Source organism: Sander lucioperca, chromosome 9 (genome assembly GCF_008315115.2).
Source record: "Sander lucioperca isolate FBNREF2018 chromosome 9, SLUC_FBN_1.2, whole genome shotgun sequence".
NCBI classification, from domain to species: Eukaryota; Metazoa; Chordata; class Actinopteri; order Perciformes; family Percidae; genus Sander; species Sander lucioperca.
The window spans coordinates 6,309,542-6,328,972 of NC_050181.1; the positions used below are offsets into that span (position 1 = coordinate 6,309,542).

Consider the following 19,431-nt stretch of genomic DNA (forward strand, 5'->3'; position numbering starts at 1 on the left):
TTGTATACCCACTTTAATTTTAAAACATAGGCACTTGATTTCCACTGTGATGTTTTGCAGCTGGAAGACAGAGAAGGGCAGCCGCTTGTGGGCTTAGCCTATAAATACAAACACTCCATTTCCATAATTACAGAGTGAGCCAGCAGCCGTCTGGACAGAGGGGCACAGCAAACCCTCATCAGGGAGCCCTTAGACTCCCTTTCTGATGGGTAGAAATTATAGTAGGACATCAAAGGGCCTTAATACTACAATTACACAGAGTCACTCTGCACTACAGTTTCAAAGTATCTGAGTTCATGTATATTATGTCTGCATGGTGTCAGTATTTGTGTCTCCCGCATCAAAGGCTGCATTGAGTAGATGTCTCAAAGCCAGATGGCATTTTATAAAGTAGATAAATATTAAACATTATTCTTCAAATATGTGGTTGGTGATTGACGCAATACTTTTGTTTCATTGTAACCATTGTAAAACTTTAAAAATAACTTGATAAAACCACACCCTTAATCAAAAGTGGTGTCACGTACTTCCACAGTTGTTTCATATCTCCAATTCCCCCAGAATAAAATGTACACACAGAATGTGACTTAAATGAGTTGATCAAGACTTCACTGAAGGAAAAGAGGAAGTACACATTAGTTCAAAAATATCTGCAGTGGGAGATGCAAATTTATCACTCTCATTTCACTTTTTTGGTACTAATATCAATGCAAGATAAAAACAAACCACCTTAGATCGATGTTAGAACACCTCTGTACTGTACATTTTATCAAAGCATCAGTTTAAGACCTAAGAATAGTTAACTATTGCCTTCCTTCATAACACGTCATGTCTGTGCAATGCTGAGCTACTCTTCCTCAAGTCCACCTACTGTATATAACATCTATATTTATCACTGATACATTTATTGCTTACTTCTTTTTGCAGTTAAAATATGTAATTTAAAAGGCAAGACTTACCTTGTTCCAGGAATGTTAGAAATCACTTTTATTTTTTTTAATAATCACATACATACTGTGCAATATTACATGTTGATATGTTGATAAATAAGGTGTTGTCACTCTGTACATGTTCAGTAAGCTCTGAAATATACAGTGCATACATTATGTGCCGAATAAACCTGATTAGTGTAATATAATTACAAGGATGCAATATTTTAAGTAATTTAAACAAATGTCCCCCAAATGGTTCATAAGACATTAATGAACAGAAGAAAAAAAATCCCAGAAAAAGAAAGATCAATCGGTTGATTTGAATTTTGAGAGAAACGCAAAGAATTGGAAGCAGATGTCACCGTGCATCAATGGTAGTGTGAAGAAGTATGGAGGATACAACTAACAACACCAGTATAAACAGTGTAGGTTTATACTACTTCCATTTTATAGAGGCTTAAAGTTGTGTGGGAGTGCAAGTTGTTTGGGCGTAACAACAAGGCAACCAATGATAAACAATCTGACTGTTGACATCAGAGAGATGGTTCAACAGCGCAGCAGATGGACTGAATTGTGTTTCAAAAAAAGGAAGACCTCAATGATTATCATTAGCATGTTAAATATTGTAAATGCAAGAGGTGACCAATAATATGGGGCTTAATCATATTTAACCAAAACTATGTTAGGACTAAAATGCTTGGCAGGGATTCCCAAAAATCATATTTCTACTTTGACATATAGATCCCATTTGAGGGTTTGATTATATTCAAACATGTCTTCAATAATCCTTGTACTTCAAGGCCATAAATAATCCATATGCAGGCATAAATGGTAAGAAACAGCAATAACATTTGAAATAAAAACCTAAAGCATGCCATGGACGATCTGATCACAAAGCTCTGGTCCTTGTTTTTTTGTTCCAGTGCTTGTACATAAAACCATCATCTAACTAATATTTACAATAGATGAAGTTTGAAATTGGACAAACTCAATCATAGGCCAAAAGAGTAGTTGGCGTATCTGGTTTGACTTTCCATACAAATTTCTTTTCAAATATTAAAGGTTATATAAAACAGTTTATACAGTGCATTGAACACATACTTCATACACCACAGACTCATTGCGTTTGTACATAAATAAAACAAGTTATTTTTTACTTGCAACAGAAAGGCTTTTGGATAAGGCAGGGTGATTAGCCATAACAAGATATGGAGCTAGATGTAGGTTGTAGTGGAGTACCCTGCTGGTTTGGGTTGCGTTAAATCGCTATGTTCTTGCAGGATGAAGCCAGGCTTAAATCAAGTGGCTCCGTATTGTCCTTGATTATAGTTGCCATGTAGTTTAGGAGCAATGAACCATAACTGGTTGCTAAATGTGGAGTTGTTTGACTCGAGTCCAGTCATGGCTAGAGAAACACTGGTCCCTTACACAAATTGGTAACAGGGGCTGCTAGTCAGTGTTGGTGCTGTTGTCATGTGCCTGTGGACAGAGACTGTAAGGCAGAAGCAAGAAGACAAAAAGATGTGGTGGGGCATGGCTGATTAGACGCTGGGCATATCGGCCCTGCTGAGAGCGATGGCCAGTTCCAGGTCCTGCTGCTCCTGGAGCCGCAGCCTCCTCAGCCTCTCCTGCTCCTCACGCTCGCTCTCCTGCTTGACCCACTCCAGCGTCTGGCTCTCACTTCCAAACTAGAGCAGAGAAACAAACATTAGATGTGGACAAATACGCAGAGATGCAGGCTAAATTGTCAGCATAAATAGACAGAAGTCATTGAGCGAAAGCAAGATGTAAAAATGAAGGGTGGATGCAAATTCAAAATCAAATGTTTCTAATTAGGCAGAAGGTCAAAAGCTATGTCAAACATAACTGAAGTGATTTGATATATAGCAATAAGAGAAAAATAACTGCAAAAATACAGACGTTTATATTTCACTCGGACGTTACAAAAAAAAGCCAAGACAGCAACACTAGAAGCTTCCTACACCATACACAGTGACATTCTAGTGCCATAAATTAGTTCTTGGATCAATGTGACTGGGGATATAAAAATAATTGTGCTGCTCATTAATCACCGTACTCAGATTATGCAGTGCGGACAGGTTTTTCACATGCAAAGGATTGACCACCACGCCCTTGTACAGTCTTACCTTGACACATTCAGATCCTGGCAGAAAAACAAAAATTACAACACAGAGCTCGATATAAAAACACACACAAATCCATTTCACTATTGTCGTGCTGGCATTAAAGATACAATAAATTCATGTAATGTCAAAATGATACAAACAAGACACCAAAACCTGCCATGCACCTTCTCTCCACTTGAGAGCACGCTCAGCCGTCAGGCTATACAGGATGGCAAATTGAAGCGGATGGAGGACAATGAGGCAGATTTACTCTGTTGTGCTCTGCTTCAAGGCATATCATTCTTTGACAGCACATAAGCCTTTAGGCTTGTTCTTCAAAACCTGAAAAAGGCTCCTCGAGTGCTACCTGACCAGGCAGGTTCACCATCTTGCTGACTAAAACTGTATAAAACCTGATTTCCTGCCAAAGGCTGAAGCCAGAGACGACAGCAAGCATGCAAAACCCCATTTACCAGGCAGACGGAGGCAACAATCTTGACAGACACAAATACGAGGACTGTCCAAGTCACTCATACAAACATTTAATTTCTTTCCACACCAAGCCTTGTTTGCTCTCTGATGTTCTGTCAGTTGTTAGTTATCAGCTGGTGAGCACAGAGGTAAATCGCTAATATCACTGTGTGAGGGAAAGTTAACAGAATGAGGTCCAGTGACAGAGAGCTGACACCTCTGAGCCTTCAGCCCTACAATCTAAAGAGTGAGATCATGAGATCAGCAGCTCATGCAGACAAAGATACTTGACACAACAGAAAACTGTAAGTCGACTACACTTACAGAGCCCAAACCTGCAAAACCCACAGGACAGTCTTTGGACGCTTTACTCGAGTGTGTCGTAACAAGAGTCTTTACTGTCTGCTGTGGAGCAAACGCTCTGGGACGGCTCTGATGCAGTCAAACTGAGCCGACCTCCTGGAGAAGGAAGACATTTTAATAAATACGAAAGCCATGTAAGACAACACTTTTCTTCAGAAGCCAACAACAGGTAGCCCCTTGGGAAAATCAGCTCACACCCAAAGACAAATGTGTACTATTGTGTTGCTAAATTTTACAGGAAGCAAACAGCTTTAAGCTCTTGGCATGCAGAGTAGTCACCCAGGGGAAAAAGATATTGGTTCAAAAAAAGGTGTTAACCGCATTTTTTTTAGTCCAGCTCACTGATGCATTGAAGCTTAACAAGCACAGTGTCACAGCTTTTTAGAACACATAATTGTAAAAGATGGACACACCCTTATCTTCTGTAAGCTTTGAACACATTGCCTATAATGACGGTATTATAATGTGGCAATAATTATTCATTTCTCGAAATTTGTTCACCAATGGCATATTGGCTGCATCTGCGGATTGAAGGGCTTCATGTTAATAAAAGCTCCATTATCTGAAAAAGCGCAAACAGTAGAAATTTCAGCTTTAAATAACCAAACTAAATGTGGACTTCTCACTTCCCCACATTGTATGAGATACATCTCTGGGGCAAGCTTGCTGGCTAACCGTGGCTACTTATCTCTACCCTTCTGTGTGTGGTAACGCAAAGGGGAACACCAACTTTCTCACGCTGTGGCTTCTGAATAAATGCAAGATCACAGCGGAAGGGCACGTGCTGGGCATGGCCTGTGGGTAGCGTGTGACTTACATGTTATAAACCAAAAAAACACATGTGGCTGAATGCATCCAAGGCAATGAAAAATACCTCTTAATCTAATCAAACTATTATATAAGTATAACTTAACATTGGCTATTTCAACTGTTGCTGTCTTAATAACACTAACAAGTGCATATCACTCTGTAAACCCATAGTACTAACGTACCTCTACCAACAGCTTTCCTGTTTACAACTTCAAAAGAATAAACTGCGTTGTCTGCGCCCTCTAAACTCAACAGGGAAGTAGTTTTTTTCCGCAAGCCATCAGGGCACAAGAATGCCTTTCTAATAGGACAACAGTCAATCACAATAAACAAAAAACGGTGCCACAAAAATCTAGTACTGACAACACTGGCATGATAAACTCTATTGATTTTAAACACACACACACACACACACACACACACACACACACACACACACACACACACACACACCCCCCTTACCATAGGGAGGAGCAGGCCGGTTAGGCACATTTTTCTTTGATGGGAGGACAGGGTTGTCTGACTTCTGTTCACACACAAGGGAAAATACAAAATAATGATGACTAACAGAAATGGCAGCCAAAATCTAAAGCCTCTGGCCTTAGACTAGAGACTTCCTAAATGTGATAAATTGCCAGAAAAATTTGATCATCATTCATGATGACAGTAAAAACAACAACATGACATTCTACAGCACAAGTGGAAAATGATGCTTTATGGTGCACTGATTCATAACTCCAAGAGTCTCCAGAGCTTACCTTTGACATCTGACTAAAGTCGGCAAATCCACCCCCCTTGCTTCCAAAAGAGTTGCTTCCAAAGGGGCTCACTGTCCCAAACACATCTGTGACAAGAGTACATTAAAATGCATTTGGAACATTTGAATAAGCTTATGGAAAGAGCCAGAAACTATAATGAAGTTCAGCCCCAGACCACACATTCAAAAATCATCTCAGCATCTTGCTTATTATGAAAGGGCCTGCATGCTATTTTCAGTGAGGGGAATGTGGCATGACCGTTTCATTTTCCATGACATTTCGCAAAAACCTAGAAAGCAGAGATTTGTTTAACCTGACGTATGCATCTGATCAGCTAATTAAAGGCGTCAGTTGGTGTACTGTTAACCAGAACTGTGCCTGTGCTGTTTTGAAGCTCAGTGGTATGCCGCTTAATGAAAAAAACAGCAAACTGCAGATGGTTACAGTGAAAAAACAAAACATTGTAATAGAATATGTTTGTTGTGAGTGTGCAACCACAAGAGACCCCATTCATGTGAAGTACGCAGTGTTTTCTTTTACGCACAGTAACTCAGCTCAGGTCTACAGTTGCCTCTGTGTTCTTCTGAAGGTGTGTAGCATGGCAGAGCATCGACCAGAGGTAGCCACTAACTTAAAACAACTTCCGTACCGAATGAAGCAGAGCAGTTCAATGGCAGCAGATATACAGACAGGACAGAGGCAGTAGAGAACTGGTTAAAGGAGTGGCAGTGTATTCTAGTAGAGCAGGACCAACAGTTAGAGTTTCTGTTATGTTTGGCTCCTGCAAGCCTCCTGTTTTTCCAGGGTAGGGGGAGTATTTTTAGTTGGCCAGTAGTTAAATGCGTAGGTACTCAACTAAAAATAGCACTAAACCACAGGAAAAATTGTTTGCCCCTGATGCCACCAAAAATAAAATCTAAATCTAACACGTCACCCAGAATGGCAAAGAATGAACCATTGAGACTTGTTTCATAACTAGAACGTTCTTTCACTTTCGGATGTCAGTTAATAGAGTTACATTCTGGGAAATCGGCACGGAAAATCTGCACTTTTTGACAAAGTGATAAAAAGCCAACATACAGTATGGTCTACTGAGGAAAATGTATAACCTGCATCTTCAAAATGACTGAGAAGAACAAATAAAAGCATTGAATATTTGACAACCTGTTTTAATTTTGTAAGCAAAGTATATACTACAATATAGAAAACTGGAAACACAATAAAAGCTAACCTGAGGAAACTTATGACTTTACAAAGGCAAGAAGTCCAGAAACAACTAAGTGTTTTGGCACAAACAAATACTACCCCAGGTTAATCTTAACATTTAAAACTGAGAAGATCCAGAGTAAAATCTCTCTCTATGTATTGACATCCTTTGGTACTTTAGACCAGCAACATACCTGGTTTTGGGCTGTTAGATGTGAGGGCACTTGGCTGAGAAAAACAAAGAAGCAAAGCACAAGTACAGTAAGTAACCTATTTTAAAGAAATCGATTAAAATACATACAAAATGACCACGTCAGTATAACCACAAGAAATCTCTTTGTCATGCTTTTTTTGCTTTTCCAGGAATCTACAATAGTGAAAACACGTTCAGAGCTTGTTTCTATCAGCACTGACAACTATAGCAAGTCATTATACAGTACACAGAGGAGGACATTTTATTTTGAACTTTTGACAAAAGAGCATTGGTTTTTCTCAAGTCATATTGCATACAAAAGACTTCCAACAAACGTATGAAAGAAGAGGTGTTTGATACCTTGGCTGGTGGTGTGGGTTTTCTACTGAAGGGGTCCGACGATCCAAACAGGTTAGACTTGTCCGTTCTCTGAAAAAAATCTTCAGTTAAGTTGCCTTTGAAGGGGTCGCTTTCTTTGAAAGGATCTCCTCCAAATGGATCTAGAAAAAGGACAAGACAGTAAGAAGAGAGCTACCATGGCTGGGTACGGGCTTCAATCATCTGCAGCCTCTAAGAAGAAATAATCTCTTTGCTTTCTAAGATTTCTTTGTTTTCCACAGCATGCATTCAATCAGACTGGAACATACAACAAATATTTCCAAAAAAAACTCCACAATTTTGGCATCTATAATGCAATTTTCAAATAGCCAAGCCATCGTCAATAGCAACTGCAATTTTTATTAACTCGACCCCGATTTTTTTTTTTTTTTTTTTTTAAAGGCAGCCCGCAAAACTACGCTGTACACTATTCGCAGTGGTAAACGAAAAGAGAAAAGTACTGCTACCAAAAAAGTGAAGTAAGTCAAGCAGAGCCGTGCCATACAGTGGAAACATGGCATTAGTGTAACCTGGAACACCTGTGGGCCCCGGTGTGTTCCTAGGTTATTTAAGCATTTTTGCTGCCGCAGCTTTCTCTCCCTTCTTCCTGCAGGCACCCATTGTTTGGTTAAATCTGCTGCCTTAAGATTATTCTTATGCCTTGTTTTGCACCTTACAACACCCACACATCACTCAATCATGCACACTTACACCACTGACTATACTGAGATCCACCCCACATTTTAATAATCCTTAATTGGCACTTTAATTTACTTAATTTGGTTTGATAACTTTTGCTCATTCTTTATCATGGTGTGTCTTCATTTTGTTGTGGCCACTTAATGTTATAGGTCACAACAACAAAATGACTGCAGGTGAACAGCTGGCAGAGCAGGGAATAACCTTGACCCTCATAGAAATACAGGAGTATATAAAAAAAGATACGACAAGGTATTCAGACCTAGGAAGGGATCCGACTTGAAGGGGTCCTCTGTCTGGAAGGGGTCTGCTGGAGGCTCCTTAGCACTGTTGTTGTTGAACATGGCTCTCTTTGACTTGAAAGAGTCATCCTAAAGAATGAATCCAGAAAACAAACATATCAATACATTTGCCAATAGTTAAGTCTTGACTATGCACTTACATACAGTATAATTCAGCAATAAACTGATCACTAACTATGTTGCAGCAGAACACAGTAAAGTATAGCAACTTAAAATGTTTGGGATGACAAAACTAGTTTTGTGAGCATATTTGTGTTTGCATTCCTCTGGCAACTAGTAGCCATTAAACAGGCACATTAAGAGTTGGTGATAAGAAAAGTGCTCCTCGTTATAAGGAAAGGCAAATCAAGTTTCTGAGTTCTAGGCTAAATTCTTGTGGCGAAAAGAAGGATATATTCATGATCTCCTCACCGCACTTCTGAAACCTCCGTTCTCCTTCTCAGCAAACCCTTCACTTAAGTCCGGCAGGTTGCTGAAGTTTCCTTCGTTGATGTCGCTCAAAGCGCTGTTGTACTGCTCAATGGTCTTGGTCATCTCCTTTTGGCTGTCCTGGATCAGCGACAGCTTACTGCGCGCCTTAAAAACACAAAAAAGACCATATGTGATTTCATAAAACATACTGATTGGATTTCCTTTACAGTCTCTTTTTAATAATAGGTGTCAGAGCTGCTCAACACTGGAGAATTTCCGACCTGGCAGAAATGGATAAGCCACTATGATTTCAAGTCACATTTTCAAATAAAAAAGTATTTTCAAAGCAAAAGTAGAATTCGCACACTATTACCTGAATAGTTGTTTATTTTGCAGAAGTCTAATTCGTCACTGATTTACCTTGGCTAAGAGTAAAAAAAAAAATAGGCTCCTCAAAAGTCAAGTCTTCAGCAGATTGTCAAGTCTTCAGAGAGGAATGCACCTGATTTTTAGCTAATTACATAAGTGAATAGTGGTTATCAGTAAGTTGATCAAATCAATAAAATGCTTCAAATATGTGTGGCTCAGAACAGGCCAAATACTTTAGCATTCCAGTGATGTAAGTAAAAGTAAAACTAAAAAGTCCAAAATTCCACAGATGGTAGAAGAACATAAACATACAAACGTTTCTACGCCCACAGGGAAGTCAGTATTATGATTGGATATCCCGAGCTTAATTTGTTCATTTTCCTCTAAAACCCTTCTAATTTCAATACTAAGTTGATCAGAGAGCTTAATTGCCCAAAAGTGGCAGAACATCCTTATGTAACCTGTAGTTACTTCGTCTGCACTGACCTGGTTGATCTCTTCCTGAGTGGTTTTGAGCGACTTGGTGATGCTGTCCAGCTGGACCCGACCAGAGAGCAGACTTTGCTCGAGCAGGGCCTCCTCTTCCTGCAGCCGGCTCAGGTCTGTCTTGGTGCGGCTCAGCTCTTCCTCCTGGCTCTGGAGGTCCGTCTCCTGAGAGCGGATCTGGCTCTGCAGAGACGAGATCTGGAGGGTGAAAAGCGGAAAAAAGGGAATTGTTATTAAGTATAGTACAGTACAATATTAGTACTCAAAACACTCAATTACTATGTTAAAAGTAATACGCATTTTCCTTGAAACAAACCTTGACCTCAACTGACTTCACTGTTTGATTGACATCTGATCGATACCTGCTATCGCACTCCAAAAAAATACCAAAGCATTAGCTGCTTGCCAAAAAAACATTACACCACAACCAGATTAACAACGGCATGTGCATTACCATATCACCAGAAGCACAATACAAAATATAACAGCATTTCATATTTCAATAAGAAGTCTCTAACCCTCTGGGACTCTTCCTGGCACTTCTGCTTCACGTCGTTGAGCATTCCCTCCAGCTTGGAGCGCTGCTGGTCCATCTCCTCCAGACGTTCCTTGGCATCCTGCTTCTGCGACTCTAGGTCCTGCAGGCTGCAGCTCTCCCTGTCCAATCCATTCTGCATGTCCTATGGACACACACGGACACACACACACGGATACACACACACACGATTAACTTGACAATCTTCTTGAGCGGATCTCAAAACGTATAACACTTAAAAAATGGTCCAAATGGATTTATAAGTTTGCCTTGTTTAAAACATTTGTACTATGGAATTTCAGTCATATACAAACATGTATCTGCACCCCTGAACTTTGTATTGTTTCCAGGCTTCTCAGATGGACTTGTAGTCACTCATGAGTCACTATTTCACAGATATTTAACCTTTAACAGATGACTTGAAAATGAAAATTTTTGGCTCAGCCTTACCTGAACTTCACTATTTTGCTGTCTGATGGTTTCCTCCTTTTCCCTGATCTCTTGCTCCAAAATGAATTTCTCTCTGTAGGTGAACAACACGGGACAAGTAAAGTAAAAAAAGGTTTTATTACTTCCCACCGAAGCCTTTGTTGGCAAAACATAGAGCTTAAAGAGACAAAACTGTGTCAGTTTGGAACTGTGATATTTCGAAATAATTTTTGTGCCTTTTTAACACGCTTGACTGATGGGGTTTCCCACATAACAATTTGATAAAATAAATTGCATGAATGCAAGATATACTCTACTTTATGGTCAGTTGTCTGTTAATACAGCTTTAAAACGTGATGTGGAGGGATTTTCAAAGAAAAAATATCAAAGAAACATGGGGTGTCTGTTGCAACCATTTGATCAGTATTCTTTCCATGACATTTGTGACTACTGAGTTGAAGCACTAAAAGAAGTCAGAATATTAACTGACTGTAAAATATACTCTGACACTGTATCTCTTAGAATGAAAACTATCTAATAATAGCACTTGGTTAAATAAAAGGATAACATTATTTGATAAAAAAAAAAGAAAAAGAACACATATCTAAGAGTTTAAAAGAGCTTTAAACCTGAACAGCACCCCACTACAACTGACCCTCCGTTTTCTCAGAGAAAGAGAAACAAAGCTATCCTCCTGCTACTCAGCGGCTCACCTCTGCAGCTGAGCTATTTCCTGGCTGAGGTCATCCAGCTCTTTGATGCCCATCAGCTCGGCGGACCCCGTGGAGCTGCTGCTGTCCTGAGTGCGAGAGACAGAGACGGACGAGTGAGAAAAGGAGAGTTGGGTATGAATGGACGATGGATGAAGTGTTGGAGACAGAAGGCAGGTAGGACAAGAAAATGGACAAAATGGACACGAAAAAGAGGGGACAAGGAATGAATGTTCAAATAGGAAAAGGGGATGGTACATGCGGGGGGGGGGGGGCTTCCTGCTGAAACGTCTAACAAAACTAAAGACACAGGAAGGAAATACAAACACCTCGCACAGCTACAGAGGGGGCAAGAGTTCCAGACAATACATGAATGAGGAGAAATGCAAACAGACAAGAGAATACAAAAGAATGTAACGCTACGATTAAATCTTGTTTATATATCAGTGTTTAACATATCAAGTCTTTGACAAATCAGTGTCCCAGAATCCTCTTCTTTTACAAGCACTCAAAGCATTGGTCAGACATATGCTAGCTGTTGCCCTCCCTAAAGCCTTTTTTTATTTTCATGTTCAACCTCAAAAAGTGTTATTGTGTAATCTGTGTAAAATAGCTATTTGTTTGTTATGATAGTACTTGTGTAAGCAAGCAGCCCTTTTTAATATTTTTTTTTTTCCCCAGACCTTTTTGTTCTTAATACAAAATGGAAAGCTGCAGCTTATTGTCTGTTTTCATAGTCTGACAAAACATTTAAGTTGCCTTTACAAACAGCTTTAAAGATAGAAGGCCTGTTCAATCACTGGTTGGCCAAAGATATGTACAGTATATATGTACACCTGGATATTGTATATGTTCATAAACAACTAGGAAAGTAAGTGACTTGACTTTTTTTACGAGAATGGATACATTATTAAGTAACTATAATGGACATTAGTTTACATTGGTTGCTTCGACAGACCATTGGTGATGAAATTGCAGCAGGTGGCAGTGTTTGCCTTCAGCACAGTTGAGGTTTAGAATTTGGGGAAACTCCAAGGCATGCCAAATATGTTGCAAAGAGTAAACAAGAGCTAATACATTCTGTTTTGCACATTGTTGGATAAATAATTTGGGGAAATTAATATTGTACATAATACAAGGAACATGGTCCTGTTTGCACCTAGTGCTTCAGACAGAGAATATGACAGAACAAAAGCGCCACCTTGTGACACAAAGCTTAACTACTCACTCTGCGCATATTAGCTACTGCAGCAAGTTCAGGTCTCACAGCTGGCATAAGCCCCACATAGCTCTGTTAGACAGGATAGAAGAGAGCTCAAAAAACCAAACGCATAAAAAAGTGTTTTGCAAGGCAAAAGGAAGAAAGCAGAACTCAGCATTTAAAATGCATATGGTAGCAGGAAAACATGAGGCACAGGTGCAAGTAGCTTTGGAAAATAGAAAGAATGTTTAAATAAATAGGGTAACTGAAAGATGAAGCTGTGGTTGCAGTGGGCTAAAGTCAGGACTCACAGGGCCCGTCGATGAGGCTGCCGTCCTTTCTGATGGGGGAATCATGTCTGGGGTTAGAGTGGACGGAGGGTCTGCGCCTTTAATGACCTTCTGCTGGATTAGGTACATGGCCAGAGAGAACTGCTCCCGGGTCAGCTTGCCCGTCTGTTTAGTGTCAGCGAGTCCCCTGTGGAGTGGAGGAGAAACTTCACTCAAAATAAAATATACTGTATTCTTCTTTCTGATGGTCGATCTTGGTATAGCACACTTAAATAATTTTTCCTTCTTATGTTGCACCCATCTTCCGGAGAAAATGTTATGATTTAAACTGTCCAGCAGATAGAGCTATAGGAGGTAAACCTGGTGAGATTAGCTACTATATGTGTGGATGATTTAAGCCGCGTTTCGACACAAAACTATTTTGAAGGAACTACAAGGTTCCTTCTGCCCATTGTTATCTGCGTTCCCAACATAGTCTTAAGACCTGTGAAGATTAGGCCGCTGCTGAGTCCGCTGCTATATAAAGCAACATGAGGGCTGCTGTTGGTTGCAGGAGTAAACACACTCTGCAGCCTGCAGCTCATGCAGCTCAAGCTCGTGTGTCATGACCCCACACACACACACACACACTTTTACTCCAAATGGAGCTTTCTCTCCCAAGAACAGCACTTTTCTCAACTGCCTAAAAACACCTTTCCCACATCCCTGTTTAAAATTCCTCAATAAGTGATGTCACTGATTGACAATGCCAGCCCAGTTTTTTTTATGTGCTGCCCATAGGTGCTGCCTGAGCAAGCACAGCCCACCCAGTAGCTTGCTTGAATTTGATCAGAGTACAAAGGGCTTTTCGGTGTTTCAGGTGGAGGCAGTGCAGCAATGGGCAGTATGAGAAACATAGTATGTTTTTGAACATCAAAGCACGTAAACCTATTCTAGTAGACCCCAAGAGTACAAATATGATGCTGAAAAGGAGTATAATAGGGGCACTTTAAGAAAGTACTACCCTTTGATCAGGGATTTTTGGAAGGCCACAATAATTCCCCCAGAACTAAATTTAGACCCTGGTCCCTGTGGTTGAAACCCAACGAGTTCCTCAGAAGGTTCCTAGTTCCAGGGGAAAGTTCCTGCAGTCCAAATGTGGCTCACACATCCAGGCAAAAATACTCAGGTGCAAGACAACAAATACTGTTATCCCTCGGTTTGCTGACCAGCAGGTGATAGTGATTTGAGTTGATTACTGCCTCAACAAGAAATGCCTGTTTCACACTTGCCTGAGAAGGATCTTGTAGATCGAAACATTGCCGAAAAAAGCAGAAGTAAACTATTTACTTGGAACCTAACCCGCAATTTCCACTAACTGCAGAACGGCTGCGGATCTGCTCCGGAACGGCGGCGGAGTCATTAGGTTTCCATTAAAGTCAATGTGTGTATTTCCACTGACTGCAGAACGGCTGCGTTCCGACTCCGTCCCAAGTCCGGCGGTCCGCAGCCCTCCGGAGCAGATACGCAGAGCTTCCATTTTTGCCGGATGCCGGAGGGCTCAGCAGCAAATCAACACAGGGCAGATTGTGCGGGACAGGAAGTCGAGCACAGAAACAAAATAAAACATCCGGTTAATTTTCAAAATAAAATACACGGTGCTCACAGTGGATCATATTTCCCTGCACTACACCTTGAAAACATCATAATGGGTAGAGACAAGTTTTGTGGTTCGGTTTATAGATCTCGTGGGTCCTCGTGACTTCAGCTGTCAGTCATGGCCGCAGCCGTTCGCAACAAATCCGGACCTGGTGGGTACTGAAGGACGGCAGAGCACGGAGCCGACACGCAGCGGAGCCGTTCCGCAGCAGTTCCGCAGTTGGTGGAAATTGCAGGTAACCGTGTGAAGACCTTCTTTGTGCCTCACCATATCTGTGCCAGCATAGTCTGGGAGAGACTGGACTGCATGAAGATCTCTATGACCTCAGTTCCATTAACAAGGCCGTCATTGTCGCTGTCTGTTTTCTTGAAGATCTCATCATATAGCTCCCTGTCAGCCACCGGTACCACCCAGTTCACCATTGGCTGTAATAAACAAAACACAACATTTGTGTGATTTTAGATTGGGGAGAACATCTCCTAAGAGCAATAATTCAATAAATAACGGGTGGTATTTAATGATGTATTATGTTGGTTAAAAGTAAAACATGAACTGAACTTAGTGACCAATGAGGAAAATATTTACCATAAATAACGGGAATAATCTTGCCAAACACAGCTTAGAGTCTTCCCCTGGATGAAAATGTACTGGTTTCTTTATTAACTTCAAGACCCCAAACTTCCCTTTCTTGAGCCACATTAACCAGCTCTGACTGGGGGATCCTGAGGCGTTCCCAGGCCCGTGTGGAGATATAATCTCTCCACCTAGTCCTGGGTCTTCCCCAAGGCCTCCTTCCAGCTGGATGTGCCTGGAACACCTCCCTAGGGAGGCACCCAGGGGGCATCCTTATTAGATGCCTGAACCACCTCAACTGGCTCCTTTCAACACAAAGGAGCAGCAGCTCTACTCAGAGTTCCTCACGGATAACTGAGCTTCTCACCCTATCTCTAAGGGAGATGCCAGCCACCCTCCTGAGAAGACCCATTTCGGCCATTTGTACCCGTGAAAGCAAATGCAATACCCCCGCTGCTCAGTTTCTCCGGCCAATCTCGCCCTCCATTATCCCCTCGCTCACGAACAAGACCCTGAGGTACTTGAACTCCTTCACTTGGGGAAAGGACTAGGGCTGGGTTAAAATAATCAAATCTCCAATTAAAATTGATCTTTGTTTGAGTGATCCGATATCGATTAATCAAATCCCCAAATCTATCTTTTAATATGGGTCTTTTCACAATGAATGTATAAGGGCATCACGTGATGGGCCAGGAGTTGCAATTCCACTGTTTGGCCACTATGTTCAGTTTGCTTCAAACTTTAGGGTTGCTTCTTGCTTGTACAATTTACAACATAAGTTCACTAGGAATCTCTTTTATATCCAATCAAATTTGGTATTGTAACTGAAATTTCCCTCTATAAATTTCCTTTATTAACTGTTTACCACAAATAGCATGATGATTTGTCACCGACCTATCACACATATTCAAATAAAAGGTGAAAAAAATCTAGGTTTCAATTCAAGCTACTGTAATTAAATGAGCTAATGCAAGTGCTAGTACATGTAAGAAAATTGCATTCTAAGAAATCTGGTATCAACTTTTGGCTTTGGGTAAGTTAAACAGAAAATATAAAAAAAACTGAGAAAATGGCAATTAAGCTGGCAAGGAGAAAAGAACAGGATTGAGAAGTGGTATAACAGGGGAGGTGGGGGGGGGGGGGGGAGAGAGAGAAGTGTCATGATAGCCATGTCAGCAAATCATGGTACAAGTGTGAACAGAGTCTTGCGTCTCTTCATTTTCAAGGAAACCTGTTTCTCCAAAAGTCATGGGCGAAAAATTCCTGCAGCTATAACAAGGTAGAGAGGAACACACTGGCCTGTACACAATGCTCAAAACAATGTGGCAAAACAGGTCCACCCATTAGCAACAGAAAATAATTGATACATGAAATGTTGGTTTCCAGGCTCTGTCCTCGTAACACTTAATTAGTGAGGAGCAAGAAAAACAAAATGTATTGATTTGTCCAAGAGGACGGAATGCTATTTTGTGCTTTTCATCTTATACTACTTGAAAATAACAAGCCACATTCAGAAAGTGACATCCTACGTTATCCCAAGATTCCCAAATTCCATGAGGCCGCTGTGTGAAACCACCCAAGCTTGCAGGCATAACATCATGTGAGTCATGTTTCCTCCCCTATGAAGGAAAATAGAAACACAACTTTTTTACTAGAGTGAATTATTATTTTTAAACGACAAAGTAGGGCAGGACACTAAGTCTGTTATAATTTCTCCACTTTCACTAAAATTATATGTGAAAATAAACATCACACACTGATCATCAGTGTAGGAAATGTATTCCTAATAATATTATGATATTCATTTTAACCTTGGAAAAAGCACTTCCTCCCCCACAGTGCAGTGACAAGGTAACTGCGCCTACATCAACACCTCAAGAGAAACGCAAGTGAGGTAACATACCGGTGAGCTGGATTTAAAGGAGTGTTTAGGAGAGAGGTTGACAGTACTGGTGCTGAAGGGAGTAGCACTGGCCAGAGGAGGAGTGCTTCGCAGGGATTCTTTTAGAGGGGCTGGGCCAGCCATAAGCCCAGACAGAGTAGGCAGCACAGCCACAGCACCTGGCAGGGTTCCTGCAGACTTCTTCCTTTTAGATGGGGGGATGAGGGAAGTGGGTAAGGTAGTTGGGACAGGCTCCTTCTCCATGGCGCGATACACAAGATGCAAGGCCTAGAAAATGGAAAATCAAATAATGTACTCATTTCTAAAAAATAAAATGTATTAGTTTCCCAGAATTACTCTGGAGTGATAGTAAAACGTTAAGTTAACAAAAGACACCAGCTTACCACTGTGAATTCATCTTTGTCCAAGTGTCCATCTTTGTCCACATCACTTAGGTCCCAAATCTACAAAACGATAAAGTTAATGCAAATATGAACAAGCTTTAGCTCTTTTGAATTGTTTACACTGCAATGTCAGGAAAGATAAGTGTTATGTGTTACATCACTCCAACATGTAATATCACCTTTCCTAACGCATCCAGAGGTAGCTTGGAGTTTATCAAAACTGGCCTGACTTTATCACCAGAGAGGAGACCATTTACAGGGGACAGACTCTCAAAAATGCCCTCAAACTTCCCTTTTTCATCAGACTGGAAAGGGGAAAAAAAATAGGTTTAGGTGACAAGCTTGATTTTTTTCAAGAATGTTCTTGACAAATGATATCAACTCACCCTAATTGCCCACTGGGAGTCAGGTCCCGTCGTTGAAACACTTAATAATGGGCTGTTAGTGTCTTTCTGTAAAAAATGAAGGAGGATAAGGATACCAACAAATAGAGCAGGCAAGCACAGTAACACCTGGGGAAAATACAGTTAGGGATGCAATTTCCCATTACAATATCCCTTTCTGAGATATTCCATGTTCATTCATTTCTCATATGAGCAACAGAGTTAGCTTTTCTCTGCCCAGTGTGTTCACTACCACATCATTGGATATTGCAATTGTCAGGAGAGTCATTTCATCACTTACAAATTTGGGAGCAGCTAAGTTTTGGTTGAGGTTGTTAAGGCTGATATCATTTCCACCCTGTGCTGAGGCCACAAGTCTCAGAGCAATGAAGAAACCCTACAAAAGAGGGAGAAAGCAAGTCAAATCCGGTGTTTAATGTACACATCAGCATCATCAATCACAGCAAATTTACAGAAAAATGTAGTGTTACCCGTCTGTCCAAATAGCCTTTTCCTTCTGAATCTGCCAAATCCCAAATCTAAAAAAAAAAAAAAAAAATAGCAAGAAAGAAAAACTGTTTAGAGGCTATTGATCAAATAAGTGCGTTTTTGTGTGTGCATGTAAGCAAGTTTGTGACCCACCTTCCCCAATGTACTATCTGACAGCCCTGACTTCTTTAGGAACTGAGCTGCATCTCCAGCCGATATTTTGCCTGTGTTTCCTGGGTCCAGCTACAAACAACCAATAACAAAACACTTAATGGATACAGCAGTCATAACTGTATTTATCAATTGATTTGATATGACAGATATTATTCAGCTGAATGAACACTAGAAGACCTGGAAAGGAAATAACAGCGGTAACCCCGACCTTACCTGTCTGTAATAATTTTCATAGGCTGGGTTTCCACTTGATAACTGGAGAAGCAGACATGATGCAGACAGATGAGTGTTAGCTCGCACATACACTACATTAAGTTGTTAGAAAGCTTAGCTATAACGTTAGCAGACTGTAGCTAACGTTACATCATTCAATTTTGTCCGTATGAGGTAAAAGTAAATAACCACAACGCTGATCGCTAACGTTAGCTAACTAACTAAAGGTTTGTTTTTCTTCAGTTTTAGCAACTAGTTATCCTTTTTTTTTTATTTCATCAGTACCGTCATCGACACTAACGTAACTACTTTACTTGCAAAAGCAACTTCCCTTTTCAATTAAAACGTTACATTAACTTTACTATCCTTATTACTTAACGTTTTCCCTAACGTCGGCTAACCATGTCAACTTAGTTGACAGCGAAAGGGTGATAATACGGTTCCACTGACCAATATTCAATAGAGCGTATAAACGAGTAATGCGGTTAGAACATACAACTACTGTCGCTGTCACTTGAAAGTAATCATTAATGGAAATTGCGACTTTTTTTGAGCTATTGAGAGTTGTTACCTGACTCAGAGTCATGAGCGCCGCCATATTTCCTGGTGTCTCGGGAGTGCGCAAACGAATCGAGCGGGCACGAGCGGCGACCGATCGGAGGGGCCCTGGTTCCCGTTGTTACACCGAAATCTGTGACCCATCGAGATCGGTGTCCTCCTACCTCAACCTGAACCAAACCCCTGTCCCTAACCTTAACCACGGAAGGGGGCGCTACGCTTTTAACAGGAGGGACACAGATCACGACGGGTCACAGATTTCGGTGCAACACCGTTACGGTGGGTGTACCGTCTCAGTATTTATATACCGTCTATGGTCATCATGGCAAACTCTGAACCCTCCACCTACTGACGCTGAGAGTGATTAGAGATGGGAAATGATATTGTCCCAGTCATAAGCTCTGACTGGACAGTCCTTATTGGAAAACACCACATGACCAGGCACAG

At 40.9% G+C, this 19,431-nt stretch overlaps 1 pseudogene; it reads right to left on the minus strand.

Annotated features, from left to right (window-relative positions):
* Positions 1-507: 507 nt before the first annotated feature.
* LOC116045895 lies at positions 508-19,098 on the minus strand (annotated as a pseudogene).
* Between the last annotated feature and the right edge of the window lie 333 nt (positions 19,099-19,431).